This window comes from Sturnus vulgaris, chromosome W (genome assembly GCF_052056855.1).
Source record: "Sturnus vulgaris isolate bStuVul1 chromosome W, bStuVul1.hap1, whole genome shotgun sequence".
NCBI classification, from domain to species: Eukaryota; Metazoa; Chordata; class Aves; order Passeriformes; family Sturnidae; genus Sturnus; species Sturnus vulgaris.
This window is the reverse complement of record NC_142282.1, coordinates 45,890,100-45,915,144: the sequence shown is the minus strand read 5'-3', so window position 1 is coordinate 45,915,144 and position 25,045 is coordinate 45,890,100. Positions and strand designations below refer to the sequence as shown.

Genomic DNA, 25,045 nt, shown 5'->3' with positions numbered 1-25,045 from the left:
TAATAGGAAAAAAGAGAAAAAAATAAAATGCATGCAATAGTACAAAAGAAAACCACTGAGAGAGTTAGAATATAACCTGACACCCTGCTAGTTAGGGTGGTGGTAGCAGTCCAGATGAAGCAGTCTTGTTGAAGTAGTGATCCTATAGAAAGGTCTGGTAGCTCTTGTCCTTTGGAAACCAGTGGGTAAGGGCTACCTTGGTGTTCCAAATTTCAGTTTTTATCTAGATGGGAGATGTTTGGCTCCTCCCCCTGGGTGGAGCATCTCCCAATGGGATGATGTAATTTTATTAGTCATGCAGTGGGACTCAATGGCCCATTAACAGAAGATATCTTCCTGGAGGAAGGACAGGTCGTGGAAAAGATAAAGAATGCTGCCCCACTTGGTTCTTAACAGATGGCCCATTAGCAGAGGATATCTCCCACAGAGATAAGGAACACTGCCCCACCTGTTTTCGACAGATGATGATAAAATACATACTTTTGGGCACATCTTTACATTGTAACCCAGGACAGTTTCATTTGACTTACTGATGGTAAAATTTTACTGGGGTAAGATCCTCTTCTTGTCTTTCAAAGTAGCAAGATATTTTCACCATATTCACATTATGGAAAAAAAACTGGTCTTATGCATTAACAAAACTGAAAAACTGTTCAACTCTTTTGCTTTTCTGTTATGGTATAAGGTCAGAGTAGGGATCATTTTGAGATTGTCTTCTAATTCCAGTATAAAATTGTTGTAATTGCTCTTAAACCAAGAAAACTGTTTTTGATATCATCAGAATTAAAGAGAAAAATTTAGCTGGTATTGTTCTTGTCGTGGTTTGACACTGGCCAAACATCAGGCATGCATGAAAGCCGTTTGCTTACTCTCTTTTACTTTCAGTTGGGCAGAGGAGAGGGGAAAAAAATTAATGAAGGGCTCATGAGTTGAGATGAGGATTGGGAGAAAACATTCCAAGGGCAAAACAGGTTCAAATTAAAAGGTATAAGGTAAATTTATTATTAACAGAGTCAGAGGAGGATAATGAGAAGTAAAATAAGCCTTTGAAACACCTTTTTTGCCTCCCAGCCCCTCCCTCTTTCCCACCAACAGCACAGAGAAACAGGGCATGGGAGTTTTGTTCAGTTCGTCACCCGAGATCTTTTCCTGTTCCCTCAGGGAGAGAAGTCTTTCCTCTGCTATGCCATGGGGTCCCTCCCACTGGAGACAGCTCTCTGTGAACTTCTTTAGCATGGCTCCAATCTCACGAGCAGCAGTCCTGCCAAAATTGCTTCAACTTGAGTCCTTCCCACAGACAGTCTTTCCAAAACTGCTGCAGCATGGGTCGCTCATCCACAGGGTGCAGTCCTCTAAGGACAGGCTGCTTCAGTCTGGAAGCAAGGGCCCTCTCTCTCCACCGGGTCTTCCACTGGATCACAGCCTCCTCCAGGCATCCACCTGCTCCAGCGTGAGCACCTCCTCCATGGACTGCAGGTAGATCTCTGCATTCCCCGTGGATCTCCATGGGCTGCAGGGGGACAGCTTACTTTACCATAGTTCTCACCACAGCTTGCAGAGGAATCTCAACTCTGGCACTTGGACCACCTCCTCCCCTTCTTTTTCCACTGACCTTGGTACCGCCATGTTGTTTCTCTCACATGTCCTCACTTCGTCCTCTTCTCTGACTAGAAGAAAAGCTGTTGCCCATAGGTGCCATTGCCAACAAGTTCCACCAATTCAAAGATTCTTGAAGGATCCCACAGCGCCGAGAGGTTGATCTCGTCTAGGTTGTGCGTTGGGGAGTCGCTCACTATGTTTCTGCTGCTGGCCAGGTGGCCCCATTGCCACCACATGGGCAGTGGCGGCCACTGCAATGTTGGCACTATTTAACAACTCTCTTCATGCAGGGTGCTGGGAAGGAGAAGCTGCTACCGCTGACCCTGCCCTTCTGCCCTCGGCACGGCTTGCTAGGGGCAGCCAGGCAGGCAGGGCTCACCACAGGCCGCACTGAGATGTTGGCGGCATTGCCACCCCTGGAAAAAACTGCGTGTGCTCTGTTTTGATTTTCTTCTTAAATATTTCATCACAGTGGCATTACCAACCTCTCTAATTGGGCCAGCAGCATGCCCATCTTCAGAGCCATCAGAGATGGGCTCTGTCAGACATGGTGGAAACTTCTAGCAGCTTCTCACAGAAGCAACTTCTGTGGCACTCCCCCACTACCAAAAAACCAGGTCATGACAAATCAACACAGTTCTGCTATAAAGTATGATTCTGCAAAAAGTTACATGTGTTAGAAATTGGCTATTATCTGGATATAAGTGGAAGATTTCAAGTTGTCTTCATTATATGTTATGTCCTTTTGCAATTTTCATAGTCTATATAAAAGTCAATGTGATAGGTTGACTTAGGAAGAAGAAACTCAGAAGAGGTTCTTCCTAAGGGAATTTCCTCTGTGGGGGTTGGGATACCTGCAACAACCAATTAGAGAAAGTTAGTTCGCTCCGTGAACACACATTTTGAGGAAGGTAATCCAGAACTGAGCCTCTTGGTCTTTTCGGCGGCTGAGCAGGTAACATCAACCCGAGCTTCCCCCTCCCCCATGCAGGGGGGGAGGCTCAGGAGGCCGCTTGGGCCCCGTTTGCCAACGAGGGGGACCCGATGGCCGGGGGGAGAAAAAGTTGTGTGATAAGACCTTCACAGCTTCCTCCTCCACGGGCCTGCGGCTCTGGCGTGGGGGGAGGCCGATTCTTGCTGCTGTCAGACAGGCCGGGTCTGCCCGGGTGGCCATGAGCAGTGTGGGGCTGCAGCCCAGCCCCAGAAAGGGTGATTAACACCTCAGCTGCCCCCCCCCAGCACGGCCTGAGCCTGGCCCAACTTTTGTAGTTGTGTTAAACTTTAACTCTTTAGTGTTCAGATAAGATTTGCAAAGCCTCCAGCCTTTCCTTTGAATATGAAAGGGAATAAGAAGATTTCTGAAGTCAGTGATGTAAAAGCTAAGTTTTTAAGATGGAAGGAGAATAAGAAGATACTGAAATGGCTGAAAATCTTTTTGTGAAATTGTAAAAATGAACTGATGTACTAAATATTCCTATAAACCATGGAAAGAGACATGGGGGGATGGAAATGTTCCATTTAATAGATGATTTGACCAAAAAGCACCTGTGTTGAGAATTTCTGCCCTGAAAAAAGAAGGGGATTTTAGTTTTCTGAAGATGAAACCTGAGCAGAAAGAAAGGAAACAGAGAGAATCTTTGCTGTCAAACATTTTATTCTTAAAAGTAATACCCCATGAGACAGACATGGCCCACATCTACAACTTTGGGACGGCTGTAGAGTTGGGAGAAGTGTCACGGTTGCAGGTTCCCGGGCGGATGCAAATCGTGAAAGATAAAACCACAAGAGAACTGTCTTTTTCCTTCTTGTGGGAAAAATCCCTACAACTTCAACAAGAAGAGGCTTCTCTCTCCAGAAGTAAACTGAGAAAGACTAAATTAAGGACTGACCAAAGTATTTGTTATATGTTTGTTTTGTTGTTATGAAGATTGGGAGAGGGAGGGAAGGAGTGATCTGAAAAATCTTATTCTGATTTTTTTCCTTTCTTTTTGTTTGTGTAATTAATAAATTTTCTTTTATACTCTCTCAAGTTTTAGGCCTGCCTTGCTCTTTTGCTCCTGGTTCTGTCTCACAACAGGAAAAATAAGTTTATTTAAATTAGCAACTCAAAACGAAAACATTAATTTGGTGCGTTGTCCGGAAAATCAAAATTAAACCAAGACAATGGCATAAGGATATACTCTGCACTACTGTCTATTCTTTTGGTTTTTACACAATCCAGTGTTTCTCTTACCCCATTTGTTCTGAGTAATTGAGAGTTATCTATAATTATCTTGTTCCAAATGAACTTGTAGGCATGCATAATTGAATTTCTTTTATGCTTTAGCCTTGTTTTCATTTGCAATGAAGTTTTTTATTTATTAAATTGTTTAACACCTCTAACATCTATTTTTTTCTTAAAATACTTTGTTTTCTTGCCGTGTTTTGTTTCATTTATGTGCAACAGAGCATGATCTTTTGATTGGAACACTTCCTACAATTGAAAAGCTTTGTGAGACACCACCAGGTATTGTACTAGAAGCAGATTTACATGTTAACCAATCATCCTAATGCACTATAGTTAATAATATTGTATTTATTTTGAAACAAATCTCTCCAGCTATTTCTGGTGTCTGGCAGATACAAGTATCTTGAAAGCTCAAATACATAAGTTATATGTTGCTGAAGTCACCAAAACTTGATATAGTCACTTTTATACAACACAATTTTCCATCTATTCCCCCGTCCCCCACCAACAAGCTGAAAATTGGTCTCTCTTGATTCTGCAGTTTTTCATTACTACATTATTGGAAGAAAAAGAAATATATTTTTACTTTGACAGTCTTTATTCTCATAAGACAAGGAGATAAAACCATTTCTGTATTTCTAAATAACAGAAGGCTTTGAAGATACAAATAATAAAGATAATATTTTAAAAATGCATTTCATTTTTATGGAAGCAATTTAACCAATCTTAAAATTACCTGAATCATTGTTCCTAAACTGCACTAAAACAATGTGATCAGACTTTTATTTGCTCTTTTTATGGCCAATGATGCTGTCTTTTATTCTGTGCTTTGGCAACCTCTTTGAGTGTGTCAATGCAACTGTTTGCATGTTTGTGTCATTAGCTGTTGTGTTAGCACAGCTGAAGGGCTGTTAACGGTGGTTGGAGATGAGGCAGGTGGCAGGGCATTAAAGCCAGATTTGCTGGTGCTGCTGAAGATCTCAGAACTGGACCTGTGATCTTGACTGCACCCTAAAATACCATGAGTTCACCTTGGCACAGCTCTTTGACATCTTGTCCTGAGAACTTGCAGCAAGCATCTGATACAGGCTATTTCATCAGTGGTACAAAAAAATAAGATGCTTTCTACTACACTATTGCACTAATAAAAAGATAGAACTTCAAGTACTGTCTTTTATAGTCAGTACACATAAAACACTACTGAAAAGTAAAACCCCATGACAAATGCTTTTGTCAATTTGCATTTGACATTTCAGTCATTTTAAAAAGCTTTAGCTGAGGTCTGAGTTACTTTTTATAGTTATGCATTGTAACTTTGTTGTGTAGGCACAGACACGTGAAGGCTGACACTGGCCTGGTAATTATTTTTCTTGTAAACATACATATTTCCACATACCTCCAAGGCACTCCCAGAATCGTTACTAGGTAAACATTAGAAAATATGCAAAATATTTCTCCAACAATTTCTATTTGGAAATTGAAATCTTTGTTGTCCAAAATAGTTAAAAGAATGTTCAACAGTTCACTTATGTGGCGTAATATTAATGTATGTGCATTTATGTTTATACATACCCCAACTAAATTCTGTGATTATTTTATCATACATTTTTCCATACTATAAGCATACAGTAGGGACTTTTTAAAAAGTATTGTAGTTAACATCTAATTTTCTTTGGATCTGTTGACTTCAGCTTCATCAGTAGCCATTTTAATGCAGTGTTCCTCTATCTCATCTGTATTTCCTTATCTGTCCATTTACAAAATGTCATATTGATAGTCTTGTTTTTCTATGCTGCTAAGCAATGTTTTGATGGTGTGATTGTGCTGTATTATGCTTATATTTTTAGACATGCTTCTCAAGTAATATTTCAGACTCTGCTGTGACCATGATGGTAGTAACCTCTTGTAAAAATGACAGGTGCAGTCAACCAATCTGAAATCTATTGCTAAGCTTTTTGAAAATTAAACCTATACATTGTATAAATTCTAGGTATTTCACGTGGTCCCAGCCCTGTCAGACTTGGAAACCAGGACATCGTGCCTGTTGCAGTAGCCCTTACTGAATCTGTTAACGCCTACTTTAAAGGAGCAGATCCCACAAAGTTAGTTAAATAGTAAATTGTTTTGAATGTAATAAGTTACAATAAAAGAATGCACTGGTTGTACTTTTAATATTTTGGGGGAAAATATATATATTAGAAGGCAGATTCACAGGGATTTTCCCCCTGATATAACTGACATCAGTGACTTATCACTTTCTATTGGCCTGCATCTGACTAGGAGTTCATATATCCCTGCTTTACAAAAATGTGTTCAGTAAGAAAAACAAAAATAAGAAGGGTTTCTACTACAGTCAGGTAGGTGCTGCATGTAAATTTGGACAGCTTAAAAGTACCTCATTCCCTCTGTCACACTGCTTGATATACTACTTAGGTCTTGCCTAAGCATAGTTCTGCTATGTTTTCAAAGCCTGAAAATTAACCACCCATACTACTGTATGCTTAACCAGCTAAACATTTTTCTTATATCACCTGACTTCCAAATTGAAAATGATTGTCATTGTCATTGTGCCACATTACCCTCATTTGAAATTGATTTTAGAATAATAGAATCATAGAATTGTTAGGGTTGGAAGGAACATTAAAGATCATAGAATATGCTGAGTTGGAAGGGACCCATCCGGATAATCGAGTCCAACTCCTGGCCTTGCACAGGACCACCCCAAGAATCACATCATGTGCCTGAGAGCATTGTCCAAACACTTCTCGAACTCAGTCAGGCTTGGTGCTGTGACCACTTCCCTGGGGAGCCTGTTCCAGTGCCCAGCCATCCTCTGGGTAAAGAACCTTTTTCTAATATCCAACCTAAACCTCCCCTAACACAACTTGAGGCCATTCCCTCGGGTCCTGTCCTGGTGCTGTCTCTCCACTTCCCCTCGTGAGGATGTTGAAGACCACAATGTCTCCCCTCAGTCTTCTCTTCTCCAGGCTGAACAGACCAAGTGACCTCAGCTGCTCCTCTTATGGCTTCCCCTCTAGGCCCTTCACCATCTTCACGGCCCTCCTTTGGATGCTCTCTTAAAGCTTAATATCTTTCTTATATTGTGACACCCAAAACTGGACACAGGACTCAAGGTGAGGCTGCACCAGTGCGGAGAAGAGTGGGACAATCATCTCCCTTGACTGGCTGACAATGCTGTGCTTGATGTACCTCAGTACACAGTTGGCCCTCCTGGCTGCCAGGACACTGCTGACTCATTCGACTTGCCATAGAGCAGGACCCCCAGGTCCCTTTCTATGGTGCTGCTTTCCAGCATCTCTCCCAAGTCTATACACACAACCAGGGTTGCCTTGTTCCATGTGCAGAATCCAGCACTTGTCCTTGTTAAACTTCATACAGTCGGTGATTGCCCATCTCTCTAATTTGTCAAGGTCTCTCTGCAGAGCCTCTCTGCCTTCATGAAAGTTGACAACTCCTCCCAATTTAGTGTTGTTGGCAAATGTACTTAGTATTCCTTTGAGTCCTGTGCCCAAGTCATTAATGAAGATGTTGAAGATCACTGGGCCGAGGACAGAGCCTTGCAGAACCTCACTAGTGACCAGTCACCAGGCTGATGTTACCTCATTACTATAATCCTTTGTGCCTGACCCATGAGCCAGTGCCTCACCATCTTGCCAGTAAAGAATTTATTCCTAATATCTAACCTAAACCTACCCTCCTTCAGCTTAAGACCATTCATTCTTATCCTATCACTACATGATCTTGCAAAAAGTTCCACTCCAGCTCTCTTGGAACCCCTTCAGGTACTGGAAGGTGCTATAAGGTCTCTCTGTGGCCTTCTCTTCTCCAGGCTGAACAGCCCCAGCTCTCAGCCTGTCTTCATAGCAAAGGTGTTCCAGCCCTCAGAGCATCTTCATGGCTTCCTCTGGGCTTGCTCCAACAGATCACGTCTTTCTGGTGTTGGGAGTCACAGAGCTGTATGAAGTACTCAGGTGGGTCTCAAGAGTGGAGTAGAGGGGCAGAATCATCTCCCATGACCTGCTGGTCATGCCTCTTTTGATGCAGCCCAGGATATGCAAGTGCACACTGCCAAGTCTGCCTATTTTCTGCTTTGAAATCAGCTCATCAGATTGTAAAAGTATGATTGATTTAAAATTAGTATTAAAACTAGACAGTTAATGAGTTGCAATAAAATTGATATTTTCATTCTCTTCTAGATGTATTGTGAAGATCACTGGTGATAAGACATTATGATTCCCAAGTGGGATTATTAAAGTCTTTATCAGCAATCCATCTCCAGCAGTGCTCTGCTTCAGGGCAAAGAACACAAGCAAACTAGAGCAGATTCTTCCAAATTCACAACTTGTATACAGGTTTTGTATTTTTATTTAATATAATAGTAAAGTACATTAATTTTAAAATATGAATTTTTGTATATGTAAATCAGAGTTCTCTACAGTCTTGATTTGCTTATACATAACTTAATTTTCTGAACTAATCTTGTTTAGCTCAGTTTCTTTTCACTGCTATCATTAAAAATTTGAGATTACTGGACTTGAAACTTATGCTGAATATACCAGGAAACATTAAAATAGTTTTTAATTTTAGCTGTGTTTTTACACGTTTTATAAATAAAATGGTTTAATAAACTATTTAAAAACAACAAAACAAAACCCATTTTTCTAATCAAACTATATGAACAATATAACTAATATAACTACAGAGAAAACTTATCAAAAATAGGACACATTGTCATATGGGTTTCTTTATACAATAATAACAATGGTTTCGTCAGTTATTAGCATAGGTTTTAAGGTGTATCATTTCTATGGTAGAGCAGATCCATTACAAAACTATATCTCTCAAGTGAATAGCAGCATGCTCAGGAGAATTCTTAAGAAGAAAAGCTGCTGGTTGAGTAGAATAATGAAGTAATTCTTTGGACACCTTTAAAAAAAATAAAAAGCAGATATCTGTTTCAGATGAGCACTTTCCATTTCATTTATTGGAAAAATTATTTGAAACAATCAAACCACATGTATCCATTCTTTTGTATTAATTTTATTGTGATAATTCATACTTAATGTAAGGAATGATTAATACAAAATTAAATTTTTCATTCTTTGACATGACAGTTTATAACTGAAATGTCAACAGAGCTGTATCTGGCAGTGAATTATACTGAAAAACTATAATTTGGAAAAAAGTGAAATTGTCTAGTATTCTTGTCTGAGTACTGTAACACTTCACGTCTAATTGGAAAGGATGCATGTACTGGATATTTATGAAATTAAACCTATATGGTAATAATTTGACATTTCATGTACTGCAATGACTAATTTGCTTAGTATTTATAGAGATGAAACTTTTTAATGTGACTGATATTTGTGGAGACATCAGAAATTCTGAAGGAGAAAACAAGGATTTTGCTACTGGTTTCATTTGTTTACATTTTGGAAGGCCTCTAAGTGTTTATCTACATATTTTACTGAAAATGGAAATTGCATGAATGACAACACTGTATTGAGAACCAAATTCTAAGTAAATTGGACAGGCTACTGGTATGTAAATCACTGTTCTGGCACATTCAACCCATTGCAGTCATATTTACTCTGTTCCAGGTGCTTCTTTTCAGCTTTCATTCTGCATGCACTTTCTGCATGCCTCTTTGGGGATTGGTGTGATGCCTTAAGTTTTAGCTTTTATATTTTTCAGATCCTGTACTGCATTAGTGTATAACTCTGAACTTCATATAGTGTGTTAGTAAGCTCTCTTCACATTTTGGTCAGACAAAACAATCCTTCCAGGCATGAGAACCAATGACACTATCTGTCTCAGGCCCCGAAAAGTATAAACAAAAGTGAATTGAAGGGGAGCAAACTGGGGGAATGTGACTTCATTACATGAAGCTATACTGGGACAAATAACCTCTGATATGCAAATAGACCCAACTTATTTCTCCGTGAAAAACTCGTGACCGTCGTCCATCTTGGGTGTAATCTCTGCAAGACTTTTGCACTGCCCAAGGTGTATCTATTGAAAGCCTTTAATAAATACCTATTTTATTCTCTAACTCTCTCTAGCCTGTTCTAGGTAGCCACTCCAAAGCATCAGGTGCAGTTCCTCTACGTATCCACAGATGATCTGTGGAGCTCTGATTCTTAAGTGATTTGAATTTTGCTTCTGAATCAGTTTTCTTAAAAGCTTCATCCTTATTAAAAAATCAACCTGATGCCACCAGAACTGAAAATATTCTTGAGTTGCAAAACACTTTTTCGTGGTCCAGTAGTTCCCAACCAGGATTTTGCTTCTGTAGTCATGTGCACTCTTAGCTACATATAGAAATTATATAATAAATTGTTACTAAGATTAAATGTAACTATATGAATCTGAGAAACTTTTAACTGAAAATATTTTGAAAGTTTACATTCTATAAATATGTGAAAGTGTGGTAACACATACAGCACAAATTTTAATTCAATGCATTAGTGAAGCTGTCATAACAAAAGCTAATTATGATTATAGGATTTATTCCAAATTGGATAACATTCCTCTTCAAACACCACCTTCATTCCCACCTCCCACACATTCTCGTTGCACCTGACTGTATTAAAATTGTTTTTTATTAAATGTAAAATCCAAATTTGGCATTCACTCCATCTTGTGAAGCAGATCATCAGTGCAGGAAACTCACTGCTCTACAACCTGGAACGAGAAGTTTTTCGAGCTACAACAAACAGTTAATTTGTCTTAATATTTAGGAAGATACAATTATGTGTTAAAAAGCATTAGAACAAATTCTTGCTTGGAACAGTGAAGAAGGGGAAATATCTGGTCTTAATTTTTAGACATAAGAAATAATAAAACTCAGTGTTGATTTTTGATTCCTACCTTTCTTTTTCTTTGTAGTGATCAGTCACAAAGTGACTCTAGTACTAAAGGATTTTTGGATGAACATGCAAGCCATAACTGTCTACCTCAAGAAATTATCAGAACACAATCCATCTGCATCCTATTATAATGTGGATGTTTTAAAATATCAGGTAAACACTTTTTTCTCTTTAGAATTTTTTAAGGAAGTCTGGCCTATACAGAAATTATAAGAATTGTTCTTTGCCTGTTTGCATGAATCAAAACTGTGACACATGCAGATGAATTGTCATCTCTCATTTAGGCCAGTTCTGAGTACATCACTGTTTTCAGTGTCTGGGCTCTGCCAAGGCTTAGTGAATTCATGTTATGCCTTCATGACATTCCCTGTTCATTCATGACCTGTTTCAGCTTGCTCACACTTTGATCCAATTAATGTGTGTAAGCTTCAAGCACTTTTAACTATTTGTTAACAAAGTTAATTTTTTCTTAAATTTAGGGGGTTTGGTTGGGATTTGAGTTTGTAATTGTATTCTGATTTTGTAATTGCATATTTTTTGACTGCTGTAACTAATCAATTGTAATATATGAGGATGCATAATGTTATGAATGGTTTTCTATTTTTCCAATTAAACAAACAACAAAGATTAAAAGTAACAACAAATTTTTAATAGTAACAATTATAAATGAATACAATCAGAAGTATTAAAGATGATTACAAAAATTATTGAAACTGAATACCATCCAAGTAAAGTATTACAGTTGTATAATTTGGGATGGATAAAATTTGAGAGTAAGTGTTTTAGTATAATTGAGGTTCGTATAAAGCATAAGCAAAACCGACTGGGGGTACGGGGAGGGGCCTGCCCTTCCTCTCGTACCAAAGCATTTGGGCTAACAATCCCACTTATATACTATAGGCTACAAAAGTTTCTAGGAAGCTCCTCCTAGTTTCTATTCCTAAAATCTACATAACTATACTGCACGGCGCATGCTCTACTAATGGGTTAGGGGGTCTCTTATCCTTTTGAGGGTCTTATTTCCGGTGAAGGCTCATCATCTTCATCAGTGACCTAGGTATGACCTGCAGGTAGCGCAGGCGCCCTGTGTGACTGAGCAGATGTTTTCCATAACATGACTCTAATTAAGTCCCATGCTTGGAATCATTCCATTTTTGCCCATTTCAAGGTTGAAGATGTATTTCTAGATGCTGCTTATCAGACCTACGTCCTTCTACTATTTTTATCTGACTTTCTTCCAACCTGCTTCTTCGACTCCCAACATCTGGAAGATTACTTTTGTCCTGTCTCACCCATCTCCCCCCCTTTCACTCGGTAACAATGGTCTTCTATTGATCTAAATACAATTTTGCTAATATAGTTACAATTTAATTAGCACGAATCACATTTATCACAATAATGTTCTCACCTCTCACAATATAATGGAACAACTCATCCTGGGAACCACTTAGAGGCACATGAAGGACAAGAAGGTCATTGGGAGTAGTCAGCATGGCTTCGCCAAGGGAAAGTCATGCTTGACCAATCTGATAACTGTCTGTGATGAAATGACTGGCCTGGTAAATGAGAGGAGAGCAGTGGATATTGTCTACCTAGACTTCAGGAAGGCTTTTGGCACTCATTCTCATAGAGAAGCTGATGAAATGTGGGCTAGATTAGTAGACAGCAAGGGGTATTTAAAACTGGCTGAACAACCAGGCCCAGAGGATGATGGTCAGTGTCATAAGGCCTAGTTGAAGACTAAAAAAAAAACTGGTTTAATTTATGAAAGTCAGAACAGGAAGGAGACTTGTGGGCCAGAGGGAGTTTAAATATTTTTAAAATTATTTAAATAATTAAAAAAAAAAAAACAGGAATTACTTTATGCTACAACAATCTTCAGAATTCTAAGATTAAGGGCACAGAGGTCAATTGTTTTGTTGGTCATTTGTCAGGATTTAGAGTTATACTCATTACGATCTTGTCCTGGTTTGAAAAGACAGGTGTGTGCTAGGGAAGAGCAGAGCCTTCCCTCAAAATTGAGCTAATAAATCCCTCCCACTGAATTAGTATAATTTTGGAATTAAGGAGCTCTCAGGCAAAGATATGGGGATAGGAATAACAGTTCTTTACTAGTATATCTAACAAGACAAACAAAACAACAACAACTATGAAATTAACAACAAACAGAACAGTAACCCAGTTCCAGTCGTTATTGGCCACAGGCACCCTTCCCTCTGGTTCAGTTACTGGTGGTGGACAGGGGCAGATCCCGTGCAGCTGCAGGGGCGCTGGGGGTGATGGCGGCGGTGTTCCAGATGGGAAAGGGATGGAGTAGAGACTTTGCTCACAGCGTCGGTCCCAGTGCTCCAACAGGATGCTTGGAGATAGCAAGCTGAAGTGAGAAGGCGTCCAAGCAGGGCAGCGGTGCGGGGTCCAACAGAAGAGGCTGCTCCCGGCGCTGGGATGGCGGGGGGGAGGGGGTAGAAGCAGTTACCTTCCTCTTCCGACTCCAAGAGCTAGCGAGAGAGCAACTGCCTCCCAGCCTCCTTTATCTACTTCTAATCTTCTAACCTCTCCTTCTCCTCTCCCTCTGAGAGAAACTCCCAAAAAAGCAGTGAGGCTCTCCCTCCCCCCATCTGAAGGTCTCAAGGACCCAGCCATCAGTGTCCCTTAGCATGTCAATGGGAAAAAATTCCACAGGCAGAGAGGAAAGGAAAAAGCCAACCCCCAACAAATCTTTCCCTAATTCTGCCCAAAATAGGAATATTTTAATTAAGATATTTTCAATGGTTTATTCTTTTACAGGTATCTTCAAATGGCATCCAGTCTACTCCCCTGAATCTTGCAACTTACTGGAAATGTAATGCTAGCTCTACTGATGTTGTTAAGAACAAGCTCCTGTTTGTCCTGTTAATGTTCTGTTAACTGTGGAAAACACCCTGTTTTTATGTTAATTGTTGCTGTTGTTCTGTTCTGATCCCCACTCCCTGGAATTGTCTTGCCATTGTGCCCTTTCCCTCCCCCGTCGGGTAACGCCTTCCCTGCTCCCAAAATGATGCCTGGCAAATGAGAAGACCGCAAGTACTTATGGGACACAACTCAGTAATAAAAAAACCCTAAAAACAACGAGCCAATATAACATCGAAAACCAAAAATGGTACTCCCAAGTAAGAAAAACAGTGAAGAAGATGGAATCACCAACCGGGACCCTTCTGCCTTGTCACCATGACTTGAACAGCACCCGATCGACATGACACCCCTGGACTACGAGCCAACCGGTGTCTTCTGAGGGACTCCTGTGAGGACAGAAGGCCCAGCTCTGCTGTACAGCAAAGCTGAATTCCTCCTCCTTTGGATCGTCCATCGGGAGCAGCGGTGGTGCACGTGACCTGTCGGGCTTCCACCTAGAGCTGATTTCTCAATAAAGGCATTAAAACGGGAGCTGGTCTCCTTGCCATTATTCATTTCAACGTGAGTGGATTGTAAATATAATCCAGAGTCTATGAATGTGACTAGTATGCTGTCTAGTGTGCAGGTTGTGGTACCAGTAGATGAAGGAGTAAAAAACATGCAATCACTTCCACCTGCAAAATTGTAATATTAATGCTTTGCTTTTTATTATTTCAAATTCACTTCAGAGTATTCATTAGTGTCAGCCTGAAAAATGTCATCAGAAGAAACAGATAATTTTTTACCTCTTCATAAAATGCTTTAGGACATTTTCTGGTCTAAAACAGATTATGTACAGCCAATTCACATAGACTAAAATGAGATTATATGCACCCAATTCCAACTGTGTAATAATACAAACATTTCTGAATAGAAGCATTTCTCGAAGTTCTAATGTTTGCTTTCTTTTTGCCTATAGACAGGATAGATATTTTAAATAACATGATTTGAAACAAAAATATCTTAATGGCTGTGGTGGGTTTAGTACTGGCCAAATCGCCAGTGTAGCCACTAGAATTATTCACTGATTTCCTGCTGTGAGATGGGGTTAGGAGGAAGGCAAAGCAGGGTGTCCTGGGGTACAATGCAAAAATGTGTATTCTATCACCATCTGTTAAAATGTGGGAGGGGTGGTGATCCTTATCTCTGTGAGAGATATCCTCTGCTGATGTGCCATCTGATAAAATCAGGGGGATGATCATCGTTATCTTTTCACAACCCATCCTTCCTCCAGAAGATATATTCTGTTAATGGGCCATTAAGTCCTATTGTGTGACTGATAAGATTACATCATCCCCTTAGGAGATGGTCCAACCAGGGGGAGGAGACACGCCTTTCCTACCTAGATAAAAAACTAGGGTTTGGGACGCGAAGGCAGTCCTTTCCACTGGATCCCAGAGGGAAGTCGGACCTTTTTTCCACATCATCACTAGATCTTCGGAAAAAAACTGCACCTTCTACAGGAACACTGCTTCAACTGAATCACATCTGTCATCCAGGAGGACTGCAGGCACCATTTATACAGACTGCTACCAACACCCTGACTGACAGGGTGTCAGGTTGTATTTCTGACTTTGTCGGTGGTTTTTCTTTTATATTACTGCATGTATTTTATTTTTTCTCTTTTCTCCTATTAAATTGTATTACTGACTTGGAGTTTTACTTTCAAACCAACACACAGGGTCAAACTTTAAAGGGTATAAAGAAAAACTTTATTAACAGAAACTAAAAGAATAATAAGAATCAGAATAAAACCTTCAGAACACTTTTCCTCCCCTCTACACTCTCTGTTCTCCCACACTGACAATGTACAGAAACAAATCAGTCAGTTTACGATCTCTAAAATGGTCTTTCTCCAGTTCACTTAGAGAGAGGAGTCTCTCTCGTTATGCTATGGAGACTCCTTCACAAGAAAACAGTTCTTGTGTGGCTTCAATGTCACAGCAAATCAGCTTCCTAGGAGAATGGAAATCTGATCACGGTGTAAAAGTTCCTCCCTTCGACTTACAGCTTTCTCCACAACTGCTTTTGAAGGCTCACTCTTCAGCTAATGGGGTACACTTAAGGATTGAGCAGTGTAGAAGCGAAGGCTCTCTTCATCTTGAGAGGAATGTTGAATTTGTCTTTACAAATGAGTTATGGAACAGACTATAGATAAGGCTAGCACTGAGAGATAAAAGAAACAATGGGATGGATTCCACTGATTGATGAATGGAAAGAGATATTTGCCTTTACAAACAAACTGTAGGGCTGCTGATAAATGAAATTGGATATCGAAAGATGAAAGAAGCAACGGGGGGGAAAACTATGAATTCTGTAAGAATTAAAAATTAAAAGGGAGGGTTATACATTAGAGGGGAATTTCAGGTATCAGGCGTTCTGGGAAGTCTGTGCCTCTCAAGTACCTAAGCCAATGGGGAAAGAGAGAGGGAAATGCGGCCGGGAAAATAGGATAAAAAGGAGGCTGCGTCCTCCAAAAATTTGAGAGATCCCAGGGGAATGTCCCATGGCCTCTCCCTTTATTCGAATAAAGCAAAAAGGACTCCTCTGTCTCCTTTTTGGAAATAAACCTCTGGTGTTAGTGGATTAATTTTCCTGACAATTTTGGGGGCTCGTCCGGGATCTTTCCACCGTCCGGGGCGGCGGACGGCGAGCGGAGCTGAAGGCACGTCTCACCCAGTTTGGGTGATCAGCTCCCCTTGGTGCCGGCTGGCACCGGGCGATTGATTGGGTTCCCGAGACTGTCCAGGAGACAGACGAGTGGCGGACCAGGGGGGTCCGTGAAGAGTCCGCAGGGAAGGACCACTGAAAATCTCACCGGTGAGTAAAATGGGATCTTCGGGGAACAAACCTGGGAGGGCACCCATGGAGGGTAGCACAGGTAAAACGGGGCACCCAGAGAGGGTTGGAAAGGTGAAGCCGCGAAGGGGCCCCGGAAAATGGGATGATGATCCCATAATACCCCCGGAGAGTCCCTTGGGGTGAATGCTGAGGTCTTGGGAGAGATTGTATATTCACCCAGAAATAACTATGGAAATGATGGTAAAATATTTTTATTTTGTGTGGCCAGAGTATAAGTTGGCAAGGGGACTTATATGGCTACTTATGGAACAGATAAAATTCATTTGTGTCGAATTTTGTGAAGGTATTTAGAGGAAAGTGGTGAGGATTGGAATGTTTTTCAGCACCTTCCCCCGTCTTGTCCTCCAGTGTTGCTAGCTGACTCAGAGCCAGCTGCAGGTCGTCTGTATCCTCAACTTTCAGAGCAAGGGGATCAGGGAAATATTATTCCTACAGCCTCACCTGAGAAGGATAATGGTGTAGGGGGAGCGGAGCAGCATGTTGTATCACCCCCCAGAACTAGAAGAGGAACTCAGTTTAAGGCATCAGAAGCCCCCCAAGAGATAGGGGTACACCGGATGCCACTCTGTCAAGTTCCTTTGGGGGGGTCAAGGGGGAGGATTTGGGTTTGTAATTGTACCACTCACTACCCAGGATATAAGAGGGTTGAAAAAAGAATTACCCCCATATTTGGATGATCCCATAGGGGTGGGGGAAAAGATAGAGGAATATTTGGGAAATGCGGATTATACATGGAAGGATTGGGATTTTCTTTTGGGAATTTTGTTTGAGTCATCAGAGAAACGAATGATTTTGCAGAAAGCTCGGCAGCTGTGAGAGGATGAACATCCACAAGCAGCGGAGGGGGGGGGCTGGACCCAATGCACCTACGGTGGATGATGCCATCCCCCAGGCAGACCCCCAGTGGGACCCAAATAACCAGGCCAGTCTGGCTCACCGTGATTACCGTGCTTATTTGATTAGGGCAATCAAGTCAGCAGCTCCCGGAACTAACAACATAGCTAAGGCTATGTCATTAGAACAGGAGAAACAGGAAAGCCCCTCTCATTGGTTGGAGAGGATTAGAGATGCCTTGAGGAAGCACGGGGGGATGGATCCTGAAGGGCCAGCCTTCAACACATTGCTTAAGGTACAATTTGTTACTAAAGCCTGGCCTGATATAAGGAAAGGAGTACAGAAAGATGAAAAGTGGCAAAATAAGCCTCTAGAGGAATTGGTTAGAAAAACACAGCAGATATATGTAAGAAGGGATGAGCAAAAGGCAGAAGCTAAAGCAAGGATGATGGCAGAGTTTTTGCAGCCCCGGAGGAATAAACCGCAGGGTCCAAGGGGTCCCCAGCGACAGAGGGAACGGGGTCGGCCACAAGGAAGTGGCAGAGGGATTCCCTCCTCGGCAGGGGACAGCCGACCCAAACAACGGCTGGGGAAGAACCAGTGTGCTGTCTGCAGGGCAGAAGGGCATTTGAAAAACGAGAGTCTGCAGAACCAACTGGACCCTCAGGAGGAGGAAGTCCAGAAGATAATGGAAATGGATTGTTAGGGGTGTCGGGGGCTCCTATTATACCAAGGACCCACCACTCAGGAGCCCTTGATAACTTTTAAGGTGGGTCCGGATCGAGAGGAGGTGTGTTTTTTGGTAGACACGGGGGCGTCTCGGTCCACCTTAAATTTTATACCTAAGGGGGGGAAATTGTCAAAAAGATCCTTGGTTATTCAAGGAGTAAGCGGGAAGGATGAGCGAGTGCATTTTATTCAACCGCTGTTAATAGATGTGGGGGACAGATTTGAACTGCATGAATTCTTGTTTGTTCCTAATTGTGATTGTAATTTACTGGGAAGAGATTTGATGGCTAGAATGGGAATGCAAATTAGTATTGTACGAAGTGACACGGAGTCCGAAACTGTGATATCTTTGTGTAAAATGTCTGAAAAGGCTTATGCTAAAATAAATCCAGAAGTATGGGCAGCTCCAGGGAAATATGGGAAACTGGACATAGAGCCTCTCCAAATTACTTTGAAGCAACCAGGACAAGTGGTGTCTAAAAAGCAATACCCTCTTTCAAGGGAGGGAAAGAAGGGGTTACAGCCTGTTATTGAGTCCCTGCGAAAAGCAGGTCTTTTAGAGCCGTGTATGTCTCCCTATGGCACTCCTATCCTGCCGGTTAAGAAACCAGATGGAACCTACAGAATGGTGCAGGATTTAAGAATAATAAATGCGATTGTCAAACCAAGGCATCCCACAGTTCCAGATCCATACACAATCCTAAATCAAATCCCTTCTTCACATCAGTATTATTCTGTACTGGATTTGAAGGGTGCTTTCTGGGGGTGTCCAATCACAGAAGATAGTAAACAGTATTTTGCTTTTGAGTGGGAACAGGAGGAAGGAGGGAAAATAATAAAACAACAATTGACATGGACAGTACTCCCTCAAGGATATACAGAGTCACCAGTTCTGTTTGGGCAAGCTTTGCAGAAAATATGAAGAGAGTTTACTCCACCCTTAGGAGTCAAGTTGTTGCAATATGTAAATGATTTGCTCTTATCAGGGGAACAGGAAAAGGTGGTTGAAGAGGCTACTGTAAAGCTGCTTAATTTTCTTGCAAAAAAGGGACTTAGAGTATCCAAAAAGAAAGCACAGTTGGTAGAAAAGAAGGTCAAATATTTGGGACACATTCTGTCCGAAGGGTTACGGTGTATTGATCCAGAAAGGATAAAAGGGATTTTACAGGTACCATTACCCCAGACTAAAGAGGAGTTACGGCAGTTTTTAGGGTTGGTGGGGTACTGTAGAGCATGGATCGAGGATTTTTCTGTGGTGGCCAGACCTTTATATAACTTTTTAACTCAAAACAGTCCTAATGTCGTGGTGTGGACACCAGAAGGAGAGAAAAGCTTTAAGAAATTAAAGGACAAATTGGTTAAGGCCCCAGTCTTGGCTCTTCCAGATGCAGAGAAAGAATTTCAGCTATATGTGGATGTCAAACAGGGTCATGCTAAAGGAATTTTGGTGCAAGAGCATGGGGGAACACGGAGGCCCGTTGCCTGTTTTTCTAAGTTGTTAGACTCGGTGGCCAGAGGCTGGCCCCATTGTCTGCAGAACTGTGCAGCCACAGCTCTGATGGTGGCTGAGGCCCGAAAGCTGACAAGGGGAGGGTATCTCATTGTTCAAGTCCCACATCAGATTAAAGCTTTGCTAACTGAGAGAGCCTCTAAGTGGATGACGAGTGCTCGATTATTACAGTATGAATCTTGTTTAATAAAACAGGAGGATTTAGAATTTAAAGGTGGGGAAATTTTTAATCCAGCCTCTTATTTAAATGGCCCTGGAAAAAAGGGGGGCCAGGAAGAAATCCATGATTGTATCCAGGTTATAGACCTCCAGACACAGGTTAGGGAAGATCTACGGGATATTCCCTGGCCTGAGGAAGAGAATGTGTTCATTGATGGGTCCTCCAAGGTGGTAAAAGGGAAATGATTTACAGGATACTCTATCGTAAATGGGAAGCAATTAAAGGAAGGGGGGAGGTTACCACACACCTGGTCAGCTCAGACAGCAGAGCTGTACGCGCTTGTGAGAGCCTGTGAATTATACCAGGACAAGACAGTAAATATCTTTACTGATTCTAAATATGCATATGGGGTAATACATGCATTTGGAAAACTATGGGAAGAAAGAGGTTTATTAAGCTGCAAAGGAAAGACATTAGCTCACGAGAACTTAATCTCTCGCCTATTGGAGGCAGTAAATTTACCAAAAAAAGGTGGCGATAATCCACATTAAGGGGCATCAGGCAGGATGGTCGGAGGAGGCAATAGGAAACCGACTAGCTGATGAAGAAGCTCGAAAAGCTGCATTGTTGCCAGAAGTCTCTAAGATCCTGCCTTTGCTCCCAGTAACTGCACCGCTGCCAGAGAAACTCTCTTTTCCACCAGAAGAACTTGAGATAATTAAAAAGAGTGGGGCAGAGAAAAGAGAAAATAATTGGTTTACAAGGGATGGTAAGCAGTGGATACCAAAAGCTCTAGCCTTACAATTGTTAAAACAGCTTCATGAAGGGAGTCATTGGGGCTCCCGAGGACTGGCAGAAGCCTTCCTCAAAATGTACGCTGCTGTTGGTCTCTTTAGCCTGGCAAAGCGAGCCACTGAAGGCTGTTTGACTTGTGCTAAAACCAACAACAAAGTTACAAAGAAACTGGCCAGGGGAGGGAGGCGTTGGGCAGTACATCCCTTCCAGAGATGCCAGGTGGATTTTACTGAAATGCCTCGAGTGGCAAGATTTAAATATCTTCTGGTAATAGTATGTCAATTAACCGGGTGGCCAGAAGCATTTCCAACTGTGTCAGCAACTACAGCATCAGTTGTTAAAATATTTTTGGAACAAATAATTCCAAGATATGGGATGGTGGAAGCAATAGATTCAGATAGGGGAACTCATTTTACAGGAAAAATTCTTCAAGGAGTTATGACTGCTTTAGGGATACAGTGGAACCTCCATACCCCCTGGCATCCACAAAGTTCGGGCCAGGTTGAGAGGATGAATGGAGAAATAAAGAAACATCTCCTGAAGCTGGTGATAGAAACTAAAATGCCATGGGTGCGGCTCCTGCCCCTGGCTTTAGCAAGGATAAGAGCCAGACCCAGGGGAGATATTCAGTTATCTCCCTTTGAATTGATGTTTGGAATTCCTTACCCTTGTAATTCTCAGCCGAGTGCGGGGATAGAGATAAGTGATGTGTATTTAAAACAATATGTGGCTCGGATACTGTCTCTTGTGAAATCTCTTCGACAGGAAGCTCAGCTGGCACAGACCCTACCTTTGGACTTTGCTGTTCACAACATCCAACCGGGACACTGGGTCCTGGTTAAGGATTGGAAAGAAGCACCACTAGTGGCGAAGTGGCGTGGACCTTTCCAGGTGTTGCTGACCACAGAAACAGCCGTCAAGACAGCTGAACACGGGTGGACCCATCACACTCGGGTCAAGGTCTCTGCAGCCCCAGAGATTTGGACATCTCAGCTGGAGGAGAAGGACGGGAAGCCGCGACTGACACTCCGCAGGAGTGGACTGGAGCAGCAGCCAGTGCGTCGACATCGGGGGAAGCCTCGTGTGCCCACCCACAGACTGCCTGCTGAAATAGTCTGTGTGGGCATCCCTCCTCTCAGATCTCCAGTCATTGGGGGCCAACCCTTGCTGTCATTGTTTTCTTTATGTTAAGCTGTTTCTGTGCCTTCACTCGCCACAAGTGGTGTGAAAGACAACGTGAAAGTAAAAATTAAGTTAGGAAATTAGATTACACAATCAGAATGTTTCTCTTAATAATGTTACCTTTATATTATCAGTTAGGTTGGAGCCAAGAATGGGAAAATAATTGTTTTGACCTTAGGAGAAAAAGTAGCAAAAACCTTGCTTAGTACAACTTATTCAACATGTGATCAAAGGGATGCAGGTAATAGCCACGCCTACTGATCCAGAAATGGTTACAAAAGGACAAAAATTGATGTCACTCCAAATAATTACAAAACCAAAAAGAACTCAGGAACAAGAAATTAAGTCAATGATAGCTAAAGTTTGTAAAGACAATTATTAAACAATAAAAGAGGAGGGATTGAGAGGAATGTTGAATTTGTCTTTACAAATGAGTTGTGGATCAGCCTATAGATAAGGCTAGCACTGAGAGATAAAAGAAACAATGGGATGGATTCCACTGATTGATGAATGGAAAGAGATATTTGCCTTTACAAACAAACTGTAGGGCTGCTGATAAATGAAATTGGATATCGAAAGATGAAAGAAGCAACGGGGGGGAAAACTATGAATTCTGTAAGAATTAAAAATTAAAAGGGAGGGTTATACATTAGAGGGGAATTTCAGGTATCAGGCGTTCTGGGAAGTCTGTGCCTCTCAAGTACCTAAGCCAATGGGGAAAGAGAGAGGGAAATGCGGCTGGGAAAATAGGATAAAAAGGAGGCTGCGTCCTCCGAAAATTTGAGAGATCCCAGGGGAATGTCCCATGGCCTCTCCCTTTATTCGAATAAAGCAAAAAGGACTCCTCTGTCTCCTTTTTGGACATAAACCTCTGGTGTTAGTGGATTAATTTTCCTGACAATCTGTCACTGGTTGGGGGTTTTTCGAGGTCCCTTTGGGCTCCCTGAGACTGCTTCTGCAGCCCTCAGTGATGGAGCACTTTCCCGAGCCTTGCCCAGATAGAATTTTGGCTCGCGGTGAACTCTGAGACCAGCGGGGAAAAGAGACCAGCATATGCAGAAAGGCATAAATCCATAGTTTATTCTATGAAGGCATCCTATCTAGCATATACCAACCGCTATTGTTTTACAGGGGTTTTTATATCTTTTGAGGGTTTTACAGTTTGCACCAATTACCAAGGGAATTCTACTTTCTAACCGATCCCTGTGGGATTTTGCATTCAAAGCTGGCCTATGGATACTAAAAGAAAATGAACCACTAATATTGAAGATAGATAAGAGGGTCTTCCAAGGGGGGGGGGAAGCTAAATTCCTTTTGTATTCACCATTTCACAAGCCATTTCTTATCTCTAAGCTATGGTTTTCCAAGGAGCTTGTTCTGAGGATGCAGGGAAACTTTCTTCTGTGTTTTCTGCTCCCTCCACATTCATCTAACTCTGAGATCATCTTCATCTCTGGAAACAGAGGTCTTCTTCCCTGGGGGCAAAGGGTCTTCATCACTCTTCTCTCTCCATTCAAGCTTCTCATGGTACCACAGCTATTTCAACATCTACTTGCTTTAGCATGGATGCCTTTGCTCATGTCTACAATGTGAAAGCTCCACCCCCCATGCTTTTTCTATGACTTATAGGGATATTCAATATATCCTAGTCCATCACCATAGCTTACAAGAGAATTTCAGCTTAAGGCATCTCCTCATTCCCTCCCATCTGGGACTTCACTCTTCCTTCTTTTCCGACTCGATGTCTCCATGTTGTTTCTCTGTGTGTCTTCACTCTGTCATTTTCTTTCACTTGAGAGAGGATGGAAGGTCTGTAGGTCTCATCTGTGCACTGAAAGTAAATGTCTTGCCTGAGCAGCGGCAAGAGTAGTCATAGTGGAGTATTTCAGGCTGCACTGGGGGCTGGGCCTGGATAGCAGCGGACCAGCAAGAAACAGTGGTGGCTGCTTTGGCTGCATGAATGTTTTCTGTTGAGTTCGAACGGCGTGGGATCCGAGACAGAAAAACCCCACACTCTGTGATCTATGTGACAAAAGCCTTTATTCAGTTCTGACCTCGCTTTTTATACCCCTTTCAATGTTCCTGGGCAAGCGTCTGTGATTGGTGCCCAGGTCGGGCTGCCCAGCCCTCTGACCAATAGCTCTCTGCAGCCAGGGCTGGAACTCATTGGATTAAATCCTTGTCTGTCTCTAATCCTGTCCTATCTCTGTTCTTTGGGGGCTGTCCTTTTAAGCCAGGCTACTTATCCAATCAGTAGTCAGATTAACTGCCCAGTACAAGCCAGCTTACACTGTGACAGTTTTCTGTCTTTTGCTGCATTCAGTTCTAGCTGTGGGCTGATGGTCTTCCCTCCCCCTGCCTGGTTGTTTCTGGCGAAACTCAGCAGTGGCAGCATTTCAGCAGCACCACAGGCCCTCCTGGCTGAGCTGGGCGGGGGGGGAATCTGGCCTGGCCAGTGCTGCAGCAGAGGTAGGTCCCAGCTCGGCTGGGCCTGGCCCCGGCCCTGCCAGGCCCAGCCAGACTAGTTACCTGCTAAGAAGCCAGAAGCAAAAGAGGGATTCTCAGGGTTTTTCATCTTTACATGTGCATTCACAGAGGCGCATCTAACTTTTTCATTGGTGTAACAATGTGTCAATATTAAAAATCAGCCACCGATTGTTTTTTTGTCAGGTCTAAAGGAAGCTGCCAAGGTCCTTACAGGGAATTATTTCCATAACTGGTTCCTTTCGTTCCTTATCAAAAAAGAAATTAATAGAAAACCAGCACAATGGTTAAAAAACATATATATCTGTGTGTGTATGTATTAAACATATCAATATATATAGGTTAGAGAGAGAGAGAGTAGAATAAATGCAGTTCTTAAGCATATTTCTTGATGGTTCTAGCTTAAAACTTGGCTTATAATTCAAATTATTTTTAAAACAAACTTCAGTAGCTGAGGAGCTCTTCATGAGCCAGGTAGCACTGTCTCGCAATTCAAGTGTCATGCTGCTTATTATATGACTCACACCTACCTGGCCCCACCTTCTAAGCCTGCAGACCATTTACAGCAGCAATTGAAAGTGAGACATCTCAGATAATTGTTTCTACAAGTTTGTGAAAACAGCAGAGGATAGCAGGGCTAGGCAATGTGACATACTTGGAGCAAAAGGTCAACAGAATTCAATCACTGTGCCTATGGTTTGGCAGCACATAGGTACTTGCCCAGCTGTAATGTAATTCCTGGACTGTTTATTTTCGATAGGAGCAAGAGGGTCATTTCAACGTAAAGGTTACTAGGGCAAAGAATATCAAGTTTTGGGAAGTCAGACTTTTATTGATATATT

At 41.9% G+C, this 25,045-nt stretch overlaps 1 pseudogene; it reads left to right on the top strand.

The window, feature by feature from the left end:
* The window catches only part of LOC148220240 (F-BAR domain only protein 2-like), a 69,266-nt pseudogene that overhangs the window by 32,820 nt on the left and 11,401 nt on the right, over nucleotides 1-25,045 (top strand).